Source organism: Macaca thibetana, chromosome 20, assembly GCF_024542745.1.
Source record: "Macaca thibetana thibetana isolate TM-01 chromosome 20, ASM2454274v1, whole genome shotgun sequence".
Lineage (NCBI taxonomy): Eukaryota > Metazoa > Chordata > Mammalia > Primates > Cercopithecidae > Macaca > Macaca thibetana.
In genome coordinates this window covers 47,585,561-47,598,073 of record NC_065597.1, presented here as the reverse complement: position 1 = coordinate 47,598,073, position 12,513 = coordinate 47,585,561, and the positions used below count along the sequence as shown (strand labels likewise).

The following is a 12,513-nucleotide window of genomic DNA, read 5'->3' as shown; positions in this document are numbered from 1 at the left end:
CAGTCTCCTGTAGTCCCAGGTACTCGGGAGGCTGAGATAGGAGACTGGCGTGAACCCGGCAGGCGGAGCTTGCAGTGAGCCGAGTTGGCGCCACTGCACTTCAGCCTGGGCAACTGAGTGAGACTCCATCTCAAATAAATAAATAAATAAGTATAACAAACGGGCCTGTGGCAGGGCGCAGTGGCTCACGCCTACAATCCCAGCACTGTGGGAGGCTGAGGCAGGCAGATCACCTGAGGTCAGGAATTCAAGACCAGCGTGTCCAACATAGTGAAACTCCATCTCTACTAACAATACAAAATTAGCTGGGTGTGGTGGTGGGTGCTGTAATCTCAGCTACTCGGGAGGCTGAGGCAGGAGAATCACTTGAACCCAGGAGGTGAAGGTTGCAGTGAGCCAAGATCACGCCACTGCACTCCAGCCTGGGCAACAGTGTGAGACTCTGTCTCAAAAACAAACAAAACAAACAAACAAAACAAAACAAAACAACAAAAAAAACAAGGCTGGGTGTGGTGGCTCACGCCTGTAATCCCAGCACTTTGGGAGGCTGAGGCGGGTGGATCACGAGGTCCAGAGATTGAGACCATCCTGATCAACAAGGTGAAACCCCATCTCTACTAAAAATACAAAAATTAGCTGGGTGTAGTGGCCTGCGCCTGTAGTCCCAGCTACTCAGGAGGCTGAGGCAGGAGAATCATTTGAATCCAGGAGACAGAGGTTGCAGTGAGCTGAGATTGCACCACTACACTCCAGCCTGGCAACACAGCAAAACTCCGTCTCAAACAACAACAAAAACACACCAAAAGCACCTGTGTACCACTCTCCAGGAATTAACAAACATATTCTGCTAATTTTTTTTTGTTTCCTTTTTTTTCTAACAAGACCACAAAACAGAAAGTACTTTATTCTATACACCTTTTTTTTAAATTTAAATTTAAATTTTTCTTTTAGAATACAGTACTTAATGGTCACTCTTTTGTGAGTCATTTAATGGATCAAGGCTTTTCTTATTTATTGTATGTCATGTGACCTCAACCAATACTCTCCTTTGTTGTTGTTGTTTTTGTTTTTTGTTTGTTTTGAGGTGGAGTCTCACTGTTGCCCAAGGATGGAATGTAGTGGCGTAATCTCGGCTCACTGCAAACTCAGCTTCCTGGGTTCAATAATTTTTTTTTTTTTTTTTTTTTTTGAGATGAACTCTCGCTCTGTCGCCCAGACTGTAGTGCAGTGGCGTGATCTCAGCTCACTGCAGCCTCTGCCTCCAGGGTTCAAGCAATTCTCTGCCTCAGCCTCCTGAGTAGCTGGGACTACAGGCGCAGGCCACTACACCCAGCTAATTTTTGTATTTTTAGTAGAGACGGGGTTTCACCTTGTTGATCAAGATGGTCTCAATCTCTGGATCTCGTGATCCACCCGCCTCGGCCTCCCAAAGTGCTGGGATTACAGTCATGAGCCACCATGCCCGGCCGAAGAATTTTTTTTTTTGAGACGGAGTCTCGCTCTGTCTCCCAGGCTGGAGTGCAGTGGCCAGATCTCAGTTCACTGCAAGCTCCGCCTCCCGGGTTTACGCCATTCTCCTGCCTCAGCCTCCCGAATAGCTGGGACTACAGGCGCCAGACACCTCGCCCGGCTAGTTTTTTGTATTTTTTAGTAGAGACAAGGTTTCACCGTGTTAGCCAGGATGGTCTCGATCTCCTGACCCCGTGATCCGCCCGTCTCGGCCTCCCAAAGTGCTGGGATTACAAGCTTGAGCCACCGCGCCCGGCCTGAATTTTTTAATTCAAATAAAAAAGTTTGGGCACGCTTACAGTCCCTCCAACAGCAGTGTGCGCACCTAGCTGCCAGTACCCTTCCTAGAATTGGGTGTCACAGTTACAGTTTCCTTCTTGTAGGGTTGGGGTGTTTTGGATTTGTGTGTTTGCTTAAGATGTGCTGGGTTCAATCCATGAAGGCTCAGTGCTCGGCTGTGTTCTGAGAAGTTCCCAGTTTTTGTGGAGGGGAGAGGTATTCTAGCATCTCCCTACCCTCTCCTTCCCTCCTGGGACCTTAGCCACCCACAACTGCCCTCAGGAGTTTCCTCGAAGAGGTTCCCCAGAAGAGTTATTTGCTAAATTTGTCAACCCTACCACCACATTTCCTTTCTACTTAAAGATTTCAATCTCCATCACCTTCCATCTAGACTACAGCAGTCACCTTAGGCTCTTATCCCAACAGTCCGTTGTCAGCACATTGTATCCAGCCTCTGCTCAAAGCCTTCCTGCTACACTTTACATTCCATCTAAGCTCCTTAACTTGGCCTTCAAAGCCCTGCCAGACACAGGCCCGATCCTCTTCTCAGACTGCATCTCCCAGTGCTCCCCTTCCCCTGAAGTCTCCTGGTGGGTTCCTGGCAGGATAAGCTGGGTCTAGCCTCAGGGACTTGGCAATTATTATTATTATTATTATTTTATGAGACAGAGTTTTGCTCTTGTCACCCAGGCTGGAGTGCAATGGCATGATCATGGCTCACTGCAACCTCCGCTTTCTGGGTTCAAGTGATTCTCCTGCCTCAGCCTCCCTAGTAGCTGGGAGTACAGGTGCTCGCCACCAGGCCCAGAAAATTTTTGCATTTTTAGTAGAGATGGGTTTTTACCGTGTTAGCCAGGCTGGTCTTGAACTCCTGATCTCAGGGGATCTACCTGCTTCAGTCTCCCAAAGTGCTGAGATTACAGGCATGAGCCACTGTGCCTGGCCCCTTTGTACTTATTTACCTCTGCTTAGGATGCTCTTCCCCAAAGCATCTCTGTTTAAATGTCACCACACTAGAGAGGCCCTCCCAGACAATCTTGTCTAAAATAGCACCTCTTCTGCCCCTCACCCGAGCTCATCCACCCCACGTTATTTTTTCGTAACACATATCAGCCATTATTATTTTATTTTATGTATTTTATGTATTTATTGAGATGGAGTCTTGCTCTGTCACCCAGGCTGGAGTGCAGTGGCACAATCTGGGCTCACTGCAACCTCTACCCCCCAGATTCAAGCAATTTTCCTGCCTCAGCCTCCCAAGTAGCTGGGACTATGGGCGGGGGCCACCATGCCTGCCTAATTTTTTTTTTTTTTGAGACAGAGTCTTGTTCTGTTGCCCAGGCTGCAGTGCAGTAGAGGTGGCATGATCTTGCCTCACTGCAACCTCCGCCTCCCGGGTTCAAGCGATTCTTCTGCCTCAGCCTCCCGAGTAGCTGGGAGTACAGGTGCCTGCCACCATGCCTGGCTAATTTTTGTATTTTTAGTAGAGACGGGGTTTCATCATATTCACCAGGCTGGTGTCGAACTCCTGACCTTGTGATCTGCCCACCTCAGCCTCCCAAAGTACTGGGATTACAGGTGTAAGCCACCACGCCCAGCCAGCCATCATTATTTTATATTCGTACTTATTTATATGTTTGTTCTTTGTCTTATCCCGCCAAGAATGTAAGCTTGATAAAAACTGAAACCATGAGTGTTTTACTTGTTTGTTTTCCCAACATTATCTCCCCAGTGCCGAGAATAATCCCTGGCACATGGTAGATGGACTCAGATGGTAGACCTGGATTTGACAAGCTGTACTGCACAGCAGTTAACAGCACAAATGTAGCTGGGCACAGTGGCTCATGCCTATAATCCCCACACTTTGAAAGAGGCCAAGGCAGGAGGATTGCTTGAGGCCAGGAGTTGAGGCTAGCCTGGGCAACATAGCAAGACCTCATCTCTCTCTATATATATTTTTTATTTTTATTTATGTATTTTTTTAGATGGAGTTTTGCTCGTCACCCAGGCTGGAGTGCAATGGCGCAATCTTGGCTCACTGCAACCTCCGCCTCCTGGGTTCAAGTGACTCTCCTGCCTCAGACTCCCAAGTAGCTGGGATTATAGGCACAAACCACCACGTCTGCCATTTTATTGTATTTTTAGTAGAGGCGGGGTTTCACCATGTTGGCCAGGCTGGTCTCCAACTCCTGACCTCAGGTGATTCCACCTGCCTCGGCCTCCCAAAGTGCTGGGATTACAGGCATGAGCCACTGTGCATGGCAAGACCTCATCTCTTAAGACAAGTTAGCCAGCCATGGTGGCTGGCACCTATGGTCTCAGCTACTCAGGAGGCTGAGGCAGGAGGATCACTTGAGCCATGAATTTGATGCTAAAGTGAGCTATGATGCCCACCACTGCCCTCCAGCTCCAGCCTGGGCAAAGAGTGAGACCATCTCTTGGGGGGGAAAAAAAAAAGCACAAATATGAGTGAAGCCCCTCTGGGTTGACAGCAGTCCCTGTGCTGTTCTTTATCAGCTTGTAACTTGCGACACGTTACTTAACCATCCTTTTTATCATCTATAAAAGGAGGATGGTAATCTTTTTTTTTTTCTTGAAGCAGAGTTTCACTCTTGTTGCCCAGGCTGGAGTGCAATGGTGCAACCTCGGCCCACCGCAACCTCTGCCTCCCATGTTCAAGCGATTCTCCTGCCTCAGCCTCCTGAGTAGCTGGGATTACAGGCATGTGCCACCATGCCCAGCTAATTTTGTATTATCAGTAGAGATGGGGTTTCTCCATGTTGGTCAAGCTGGTCTCGAACTCCGGACCTCAGGTCATCTACCCACCTCGGCCTCCCAAAGTGCTGGAATTACAGGTGTGAGCCACCACGCCCGGCCGACAATCTATTTAATATGATAATTGTGAGAATTAAGTGAGTTCATTCATGTAAATACACAGGTTGGTGCTTAGTGCTTGTCATTACTATACTTCTTGAGTGAATTTAACACATAGTAGCCAGGCACAGTGGCTCACGCCTGTAATCCCAGCACTTTGGGACGCCGAGGCGAGTGGATCACCTGAGGTTGGGAGTTTGAGACCAGCCTGACCAAGATGGCGAAACCCTGTGTCTACTAAAAATACAAACAAACAAACAAAAAAATTAGCTGGACATGGTGGTGTGTGCCTGTAATCCCAGCTACCCTGGAGGCTGAGGCAGGGGAATTGCTTAAACCCGGGAGGTGGAGATTGTAGTAAGCTGAGATCGCACCACTGCACACTCCAGACTGGGTGAGGGAGAGAGGCTCTGTCTCCAAAAAAAAAAAAAAAAAAAAAAAAAAAAAAAAAAAAAAAAAAAAAAACACATGTGATTTATTGCCATCATGCAACATGCAGGCATCAACCAAGCCCAAAGTGTTGATATTTATGATGTGCGTGGCACTCCCCCAGACAATGGACATAGATGGGCATGCACTGAAGTGAGCAAGACAGAGCTAAACCCAAGGAATTATTTGTAGAGTGCAGAGAAGCAAAAAGAAAGAAGGAAAGGAAGGAAGGAAGGAAGGAAGGAAGGAAGGAAGGAAGGAAGGAAGGAAGGAAGGAAGGAAGGAAGGAAAAGCACAGACTGTTACAGGAGATACAGTGTAGTCTGGGGGCAGGGAGGGCTTCTGGAGGCAGTGACATTGTCCTAGGACTAAGGATGTGTAGGTTGTAACTGCGTGGAAGGAAAGAGAGAAGCAAGTGTGAGAAAGTCCAGAACAGAGAAAAGAACCTGTAGAGAGACAGCAGTGGCTGGAGTGCAGGGTACTGGGAGAGATGAGGCTGGAGAATCTGCCAAGGGCTCATCACGCAGGGCCCAGGCCTCGGAAAGGGGTTTCACGGGAGCCATGAAAGGACCTGGAGGAGGAGAGCGACTCTGTCTGATCTGCGGTGAGACAAGTTTCCTCTGGCTGCTGTGTGGAGATGTCTTCTTCAGGTCTCCATCCAACTGCCACCTCACCAGAGATCCTCTGGTTTAAAAGAGCCCCTCCCCTGCCCCTCTCTACCTGCTTTATTATGTAATTGCTCTCGCCCGTCCCTAACATTATGTCACGCTCTCAAATGCTTGTTCCGATTCTCCCACTGCAATGGATACTACATGGGAACTAGGGTGGGGCAGGAGAGACTGGCCACACAAAGATTCATTAGGAGGGTGGTACAGACTGCTTCAGATCCAGATTTTTGACTTGCCAGGGGGGTTAAGAGCAGCTGTTGGGATGGAAGAAAGCAGGAGGTTGGAGGACGAAGTTCATCTGGAAGCTTCATTTGCATAGCACTTTACATAAGACTGAGAAACATCAACTATCCATGTCAAAGAATGGGGTGGGGAAGCTATTGGAGACCACGGTGGTGTTGCTGAAGTTTCAAACCAGCCATTCTTCAGGTTATAAATCATCAAGGGCTTAGGATCTCTCACAGGAGTGAGAAACAGAAGGCATGGAGAAATGTTTAAGATATAATGCACAGGACTTGGTGTCTGGATGTGGGGCATGAGGAAAAGGGAAAGTGATGCCTACATTTCTAGCTTGAGCAACTGAATGGATGGTGCCACCTCCTCAGAGCAGAGGGAGGAGGAGCAAGTTTTGTGGTTCAGATGGTGAGTTCACCTTTTTTTGGAAACGGAGTCTCGCTCTGTCACCAGGCTGGAGTGCAGCGATGCGATCTTGGCTCACTGCAACCTCCGCCTCCCAGGTTCAAGCAATTCTCCTGCCTCAGCCTCCCGAGTAGCTGGGACTACAAGTGCCTGCCACCATACCCGGCTAATTCTTGTATTTTTAGCAGACGGGATTTCACCATGTTGGCCAGGATGGTTTCAGTCTCTTGACCTCATGATCCACCTGCCTCTGCCTCCCAAAGTGCTGGGATTACAGGCATGAGCCACCACGCCCAGCCTTGTTTTGCCCAGGCTTTTTTGTGCAGTGGCGTGATCTCTGCTCATTGCAACCTCTGCCTCCCGGTTCAAGTGATTCTCCTACCTCAGCCTCCTGAATAGCTGGGATTACAGGCATGAGTCACCACGCCCAGCTAATTTTGGTATTTTTAGTAGAGACCGGGTTTTACCATGTTGGCCAGGCTGATCTCAAACTCCTGACCTCAGGCGATCTGCCTGCCTTGGCCTCCCAAAGTGCTGGGATTACAGGCGTGAGCCACCACACCTGGCTGTGAGTTTACTTTTGGATGGAGGAGTCCAAGGTTCCTAGGGAGCCTCCTGCAGGAGGATTCCAGGAGTTAGAGGGTTCTGAGCTGGGGCTAGTCTTGACTTAAGAGATGGTGGTTGGAATAAACATGGAAATCATGAAAAGTTACTGGAGCCTTAGAGATTAACGCCCCTTTTTTCCCCTGAGATGTCTTTAGGCAAATCACCAGAAATGCTTATATGGGAGTGCTTTCTGGTTACAACCTGGCTTCTCCACCTCACCTAGATGGTTCTGTAACCCCCAGCCACTAATAGCAATGGAAGGTCCATTAAAGGGAGAAGTCCTGGAAGCTGAAGCTTCATTAGTTTCACAGTATCTGCCTCGGCCCTTGAGGACTTGGATGAGAGGGGGCAGTTGAGGCAAGAATCCTTAGCAGCCCCACCAACTGATGGAGGGGTCCAGAAGTGTCCTGTGGGGTGAGGGAGAAACGGAGTGGCCAGGGAGGTGGGAGGAGCCTGGGAAAGACTGGAATCACAGAAGGAACGATGTTTAGCGAATCATCACCACTAGCAATCAACGGCCAGGTTCTGCTAATTTTTCCTTCTTAGTCTCTCCCCCCATCTCCACTGCCACCTTCTGGCCAACAGCTCCCATTACACACAGGTGACTGCTGGTATCCTCCCTGTCTCCAGTCTTACAGACATCCCATGCATCTTGTTACATACATCACCCTTTGTAAAGTGGAACATGGGTCATGCCAATCTTTTTTTTTTTTTTTTTTTGAGACAGAGTCTGGCTTTGTTGCCAGGCTGGAGTATAGTGGTGTGATCTTAGCTCACTGCAACCTCTACCTCCCGGGTTCAAGCAGTTCTCCTGCCTCAGCCTCCCAAGTAGTTGGGACTACAGGCACACGCCTCCACGCCAGGCTAATTTTTGTATTTTTAGTAGAGACGCGGTTTCACCATGTTGGCCAGGATGGTCTCGATCTCTTGACCTCACGATCCATCCGCTTCGGCCTCCCGAAGTGCTGGGATTACAGGCGTGAGCCACCGTACCCAGCCTGGGTCATGCCAATCTTTTGCTTACAACTTTCTTTTTTTTTTTTTTTTTTTTGAGGCGGAGTCTCGCTCTGTCGCCCAGGCTGGAGTGCAGTGGCGCGATCTCGGCTCACTGCAAGCTCCACCTCCCGGGTTCCCGCCATTCTCCTGCCTCAGCCTCCCACGCCCGGCTAATTTTTTTGTATTTTTAGTGGAGACGGGGTTTCATTGTGTTAGCCAGGATGGTCTCCATCTCCTGACCTCGTGATCCGCCCGTCTCGGCCTCCGAAAGTGCTGGGATTACAGGCTTGAGCCACCGCGCCCGGCCTGCTTAACAACTTTCAATAGCTCCCTGTCACTTCCAAGCGAATGCCCCAAACCTAGCCTGGCATGCTGGGCCCTAGCCACTTGGAGCCAGGTGATCTCTCCAACAGTGACTTAACCTGCTCCCTCATAAAGAAGACAGGCTAGGGCTGGGTGTGGTAGCTCATGCCTGTAGTCCCAGCACTTTGGGAGGCTGAGACAGGAGGGCTGCTTGAGGCCAAGAGTTCAAGACCAATGTGGGCAACATAGAGAGACCGCCCACTTTCACTACAAAAAAATAGAAAATAGCCGGGCCTGGTGGTGTGTACCTGTAGTCTCAGCTATTCGGAAGGCTGAGGTGGGAGGACCACCTGAGCCCAGGAGGTCGAGGCTGCAGTGAGCTATGATCACACCACTGTACTCCAGCCTGGGGCACAAGCTGATTCACTGTCCCCCTTCCCCCCACCGCCGAGCCATCAGCCTTGTGGAGGCTGTGTCATATTCCTGGAGTGCCTGCCTTCATGCCTAAATTTTTCAAGGTCAGGTTCAAATGATACTTCTCTAGGAAGCCTTCCCTGATACCCCACTGGGTATCCAACCTGACCCTTGGAGAGTTCCTGACCCTTGGAGAGTTCCTTGACCACCCTTCTTTTGAGATACCACAGCACTGCCATGCCTTTTACCAAGCTCACAGCTTATCCCACAATGAGACTAAGTTCTTTTTTTTTTTTTTTTTTTTTTTTTTGAGACAGAGTCTCGCTCTGTCGCCCAGGCTGGAGTGCAGTGGCCGGATCTCAGCTCACTGCAAGCTCCGCCTCCCAGGTTTACCCCATTCTCCTGCCTCAGCCTCCCGAGTAGCTGGGACTACAGGCACCCGCCACCTCGCCCGGCTAGTTTTTTTGTATTTTTTTTTTTTTTAGTAGAGACGGGGTTTCACCGTGCTAGCCAGGATGGTCTCGATCTCCTGACCTCATGATCCGCCCGTCTCGGCCTCCCAAAGTGCTGGGATTACAGGCTTGAGCCACCGCGCCCGGCCGAGACTAAGTTCTTAAGAGCAGGGACTGGCCGGGCGCGGTGGCTCACGCCTGTAATCCCAGCACTTTGGGAGGCCAAGGCGGGCGGATCACAAGGTCAGGAGATCGAGACCACGGTGAAACCCCGTCTCTACTAAAAATACAAAAAATTAGCCGGGCGCAGTTGTGGGCGCCTGTAGTCCCAGCTACTCGGGAGGCTGAGGCAGGAGAATGGCGTGAACCCGGGAGGCGGAGCTTGCAGTGAGCCGAGATCGCGCCACTGCACTCCAGCCTGGGCGACAGAGCGAGACTCCGTCTCAAAAAAAAAAAAAAAAAAGAGCAGGGACTGTGCCATCTTCCCTCCTGTCTCTCCCACTGCACGCAGCACAGGGCCAGACAGGAAACAGGCAGAGGAAATGCTGGTTAGGAGAACATGCTCGTTGACATGCTTGTGTATGAACAAGAGGTCACAAGTTTAACTGCCTTTAGGTGCCAGATATGACAAATTTGTTAAGTTGCCTGGTGCAAGACAATTGGGAATGGTGGGACCTATGGTACATTGGAGACGTCATTCTCTTGCCTGAAGTATTTTTTCTTTTCTTTTTTTTATTTTTTTGAGATGGAGTTTTGCTCTTGTTGCCCAGGCTGGAGCGCAATGGCGTGATCTTGGCTCACCGCAATCTCCGCCTCCCGGGTTCAAGCAATTATCTGCTTCAACCTCCCGAGTAGCTGGGATTACAGACACGCGTCACCACGCCTGGCTAATTGTGTATTTTTAGTAGAGACAGGGTTTCTCCATGTTGGTCAGGCTGGTCTCGAACTCCCAACCTCAGGTGATCCACCTGCCTCAGCATCCCAAAGTGCTGGGATTACAGGCGTAAACCACCGTGCCTGGCTTCCTGAAGTATGAATAATACCCAGAACATTAAAACACTACGTAAACCGGCCAAGCGTGGTGGCTCAAGCCTGTAGTACCAGCACTTTGGGAGGCTGAGGTGGGTGGATCACCTGAAGTCAGGAGTTTGAGACCAGCCTGGGCAACATGGTAAAACCCTGTCTCTACTAAAAATATAAAAATTAGCTGAGTGTGGTGGTGCACACATGTAATCCCAGCTACTTGGGAGGATGAGCCATGAGAATTGCCTGAGCCTGGGAGGCAGAGGCTGCAGTGAGCCAAGATTGTGACACTGCATTCCGGCCTGGGTGACAGAGCAAGACTATCTCAATAAATGAATACATACATAAATAAACACTATGTAAAGCACACCAGAAGGCTAACCTTGACCTTAAGATCATGGATGTGAGACACTGAATTATAGTGAAATACACTCTGCATTTAGGTGGTCCTTTAGAGCTTTTTTTTTTTTTTCCATACTTTAAAATTTTTAAATTTACTGTAGAGAGAACATCTCACTATGTTGCCCAGGCTGGTCTTGAGCTCCTGGCCTCAAGTGGTCCTCCTGCCTTGGCCTCCCAAAGTGCTGGGGTTACAGGTGTGAGCCACCGCACCTGGCCCTTCAGATCTTTCAAAGCAATTTTACATCAGCAATTCTATCCTCAGTTTACAAAGGAAACTGAAGCTCAGAAAGGTGAAGTTAATTGCTCAAGGTCACATATCAAGGAGTTAATGGCACAAGGCTAGGGCCAATTCATTCAGACTCTGGCCTGGGATCCCCTCTTTTGGGGGTGATGGGAGGAGGGTCTAGAAAATATAGGCATCATCCACTTTTCTTTCAACTCAAACTTCATCTGTAAAACACGACCAACAATCCTCTTCGCAGGGAAGAGCTAAACTGAATGGAGGAAGGGGAGCTTCTCAGGGCTTCCTAATCTGGCCTTTTAGGGCGGGCTTTAGGTGGTAAAATTTTGTGACAGCAAATGCATTCTTGTGGCTTAGACTGCTTGGCTAGGAATCTTGACTTCAGGATCTGTCACTGTGTTTAACGCCTGAGCCTCAATTCGTTTGTAAAATGGAGCATTGTTAGGATTAGAAGAAATAATCAATGCATAAAGTAGTGTCAGTAGAAGGTAGCTGTTATTTATTGTTCTATTCTGGGGTAAAAGTATCAGATTCTCAAAGGGGTTCTTAACCTAGAACGTTTTCGAACAGATGGCAAAGGTGTTTGAAAGCTATCAGGAAACCATCCTCGTGTAAAACGAAACAGCGCTACAGAAGTGGGCTGCCCTGGGAACTGGGAAGCCCAGGTTCCACTGCTAACTTGTTTCAGCTCACTGGGTGATCTGTAAATAAAAAGGGAGGTGGCGGTGGTCCGAGCTGGCAGCCGCAATGCAGCCCCCAGGTAGCTCTAGGGGCAGACAGTAAAGGCGCTCCGAGGAGGGACGAGCGCGCAGCCACCGGGAGACTACACCTCCCAGGCTGCCTTGCGCGCCGGGCGGCGCCCTACGCTAGCACGCGAGCCTCCCCGTACCCCCACCCTCCAGTTACTGTCTCTCGCGAGAAGACGGGCCGCGCCGACGGTAGCGATAGCGAGCGGTGGCGGTGGTGGTGGTGGTGGCGGCTGAGACGGCGGCGGCCATTTTGGTGAGGCCTCGGGAGCGACGGCGGCGGTTAGCTGGGAGTAGCGTCTGCCCTTTTTCCTACCCACCGTCCGCATCTGTGTGCTCCGAGAAGAGGCAGTGGAGGCAAGGCGGTGGCAGTAGCTGCAGTCTCCAGGGGAGTTTAAAGGCCGCAAAGGCGGTGGCCAAGAGGGAGCCCTCCCCCCTCCTCGGCGGGAGGGGGGGTGGTGCGCACGCCCCCGAGGACGCAGGTAAGGAGAGGGAGACAAGATGGCGGACGTCCCACAGTTCCCCCTCCCCTGACGGCTGACTGCGCGCGCATCTTTCCGCCACCGCCTCCCCTCCCACCTTCCCGGGGTGCTGCGCGCGCACCCTCAGCCGGGGCCCCGGGGCCGGTGCGCGAGGCTGTCGGCGCGCGCCCATAGAGACAGAGTGAGGGGGTCAGGCCGGCCGGCGCTGGGCCCCGCGTCTCCTCTCCCTTCCCGCTCTTCTGCGCACGCGTGCCTGAGCAAGCGAGCGAGCGAGCCCTGAGAGGACGGACCCAGGTGCGCTCCTGCCCGCCCACCAACCCAGTCACCCCTCAGGGGCGCGCGGGAAGAGGAAGGGGGGCGTGGGACGAATAGTCGGGGCGCGCGCCCACCACATCCAGCCGGGGCATCAGGACCTGGTGGCACGAACCCTCCCTTCTCTCAGCCTTTCGC

At 50.9% G+C, this 12,513-nt stretch overlaps 2 protein-coding genes and 1 pseudogene across 7 annotated transcripts in view; 1 reads left to right on the top strand and 2 right to left on the bottom strand.

The window, feature by feature from the left end:
- LOC126944241 (zinc finger protein 688) overlaps positions 1-12,513 on the bottom strand; it is a 437,324-nt gene that overhangs the window by 114,042 nt on the left and 310,769 nt on the right. The gene's annotated exons all lie outside the window — the stretch shown is intronic.
- On the bottom strand, positions 11,312-11,910 carry LOC126944262 (uncharacterized; annotated as a pseudogene).
- LOC126944168 (phosphorylase b kinase gamma catalytic chain, liver/testis isoform) overlaps positions 11,318-12,513 on the top strand; it is a 62,445-nt gene continuing 61,249 nt past the window's right edge. For 2 of the 3 annotated variants that reach the window (XM_050773431.1, XM_050773429.1), the window contains exon 1: positions 11,318-12,357. The gene's annotated coding sequence lies outside the window, so the exon portion shown is untranslated. The remainder of the gene's footprint in view (positions 12,358-12,513) is intronic. The other variant, XM_050773430.1, reaches the window with a different exon arrangement.